The sequence below is a fragment of the Cherax quadricarinatus genome, chromosome 47 (genome assembly GCF_038502225.1).
Source record: "Cherax quadricarinatus isolate ZL_2023a chromosome 47, ASM3850222v1, whole genome shotgun sequence".
Classification (NCBI taxonomy): Eukaryota; Metazoa; Arthropoda; class Malacostraca; order Decapoda; family Parastacidae; genus Cherax; species Cherax quadricarinatus.
The window spans coordinates 14,974,025-14,976,524 of NC_091338.1; the positions used below are offsets into that span (position 1 = coordinate 14,974,025).

Genomic DNA, 2,500 nt, shown 5'->3' on the forward strand with positions numbered 1-2,500 from the left:
GACAGAAATGAAAGTGAACACAACACAAGGTTCTAACACACAGGCAGAGATGGAAGTGAACACAACACAAGGTTCTAACACACAGGCAGAGATGGAAGTGAACACAACACAAGGTTCTAACACACAGGCAGAGATGGAAGTGAACACAACACAAGGTTCTAACACACAGGCAGAGATGGAAGGGAAGAAGTGAGATAAACAGAACAGCTAAGTATCAATAGGTCAAAGGAGTGCAAGAATGGTCGTGAGTGAAGTGTACTGGGGAAGTATGTTGCGAATTCTGGACCCAGGAGCCAGAGGTCAACCCCCCTGCATATACAACTGAGTACACACACACTTGTGGGTTGGGAACATATCGTACCCGGTTAATTAGCACTCATAAGGCGGAGGGGAGGTGGAAGGTGAGAGGGAGGGGAAAGGGAGGGGGAAGGGGATAGGGGAAGGGAAGAGAAGGGGAGTGGAGGGGGATGGGAGGGGGAGGGGAGGGGGAAAGGAGGTGGTTCAACAGCAGGGGAGGCGGACACATAGTATACACAGTGTCTGTATCCTACAGTAAAGTCAGTGCGAGTTGACTTTAACCCCCTATTTTAGGTAACCCCCTATTTTAGGTAACCCCCTATTTTAGGTAACCCCCTTTTTTAGGTATTTAACCATCTGTTTTAGATATTAAGGTGTTGTTGCGTGGTGGTGGCATGCAGTGGTAGTGACACTGGTGTGGGTGATGCACCTTAACACACCGTCAATCAACCAGTTGCAGCGTCGACACACAAATTCTATTCTTAGATGTAGAAATCAAACAGAACTGATATTGTAATGAGAGTGAAGATCGGGTGATAGCTCTAAGAGCTAATTCTCTAACTTTACTATCCTGGTCTCCTCACAGTGGTAAAGTTACTTAGAAAAACTTAAAATGAAACTGGTGTGTGTCTGCAGTGCGTGACTGGCTTTCTTGGCTTATTCCGGGTTTAGTAATCCTCCTGGGTTACCTAAACGAAGACCCTGTTATTGTTCAAAGCATCTCTTGCCAACAAGAACAGTCTTAAAAGGTCTTTAATGGGACTGTACGTGACTGGTCTTTAAAGAAGCTATACTTGAGAGGTGAAGCGTACCCTGGAGTCCGCAGCACCAGTGTTGAACCCTTGATTAGTTTACTGCATCAAATTAACCTGCGAGGTTTCCACTAGACTGGCACCAGAGCTATGAAGTGATACTCTACAAGCAGTAACAACCTGGTTGATCAGACTTTGTTCCACTAAGAGGAGTCCTGGTACGGGAACGGGCAGAGGGGGGGGGGGAAATGACCCCACTGAAAACATCCTTCAGGAAAGACAGACTACATTACATGAAGCAGCGTAGATCATGAGGAGATATGTTCATGACATCGCAAATAGATAGGACAAACTAAAGGAAGGGGGGCGGGTGGTTTCCTTGATGATGTTGAAGGTTCATGAGGCAAGGAATTAGAGCTGCCATGTTCGGATCAAACCTGAAGGACCCGTACGAGTTGAGCACTTCCTTACTTGATCAGAAGGTAAAGAGAGTGACCCAAGAGCTGGGGTTTAACTATTAATATTATTTCTAATAGCAGTACACCTACACTAGAAGTACACACGGAATAGGAGCACATTCACAAAGGGAGTGCACACAGACGTACACATAACAGGAGTAAACGCAACACACACATACACACACACCCACACACACACACAAACACACACACAAAGAGACCTGGACAGGCTGGACATGTGGTCCAGAAACTGGCTTCTCGAATTCAATCCAGCCAAATGCAAAGTCATGAAGATTGGGGAGGGGCAAAGAAGACCGCAGACAGAGTATAGGCTAGGTGGACAAAGACTACAGACCTCACTCAGGGAGAAAGACCTTGGGGTGACCATAACACCGAGCACATCACCGGAGGCACACATTAACCAAATAACTGCTGCAGCATACGGGCGCCTGTCAAACCTGAGAATAGCGTTCTGATACCTTAATAAGGAATCGTTCAAGACACTGTACACTGTGTATGTTAGGCCCATACTGGAGTATGCAGCACCAGTCTGGAACCCACACCTGGTCAAGCACGTCAAGAAGTTAGAGAAAGTACAAAGGTTTGCAACAAGGCTAGTCCCAGAACTCAGGGGAATATCGTACGAGGAAAGGTTGAGGGAAATCGGACTGACGACACTGGAGGACAGGAGGGTCAGTGGAGACATGATAACGACATACAAGATACTGCGGGGAATAGACAAGGTGGACAGAGATAGGATGTTCCAGAGAGGGGACACAGAAACAAGGGGTCACAACTGGAAGATGAAGACTCAGACGAGTCACAGGGACGTTAGGAAGTATTTCTTCAGTCATAGAGTCGTCAGGAAGTGGAATAGCCTAGCAAGTGAAGTAGTGGAGGCAGGAGCCATACATAGTTTTAAGAAGAGGTATGACAAAGCTCAGGAAGCAGAGAGGGAGAGGACCTAGTAGCTGAGTCTCGACCCCTGCAACC

General features: G+C 47.0%; 1 protein-coding gene across 1 annotated transcript in view; it reads right to left on the bottom strand.

Moving 5' to 3' along the window:
* The window catches only part of peb (pebbled), a 589,367-nt gene that overhangs the window by 508,759 nt on the left and 78,108 nt on the right, over positions 1 to 2,500 (bottom strand). The window lies entirely within an intron of this gene.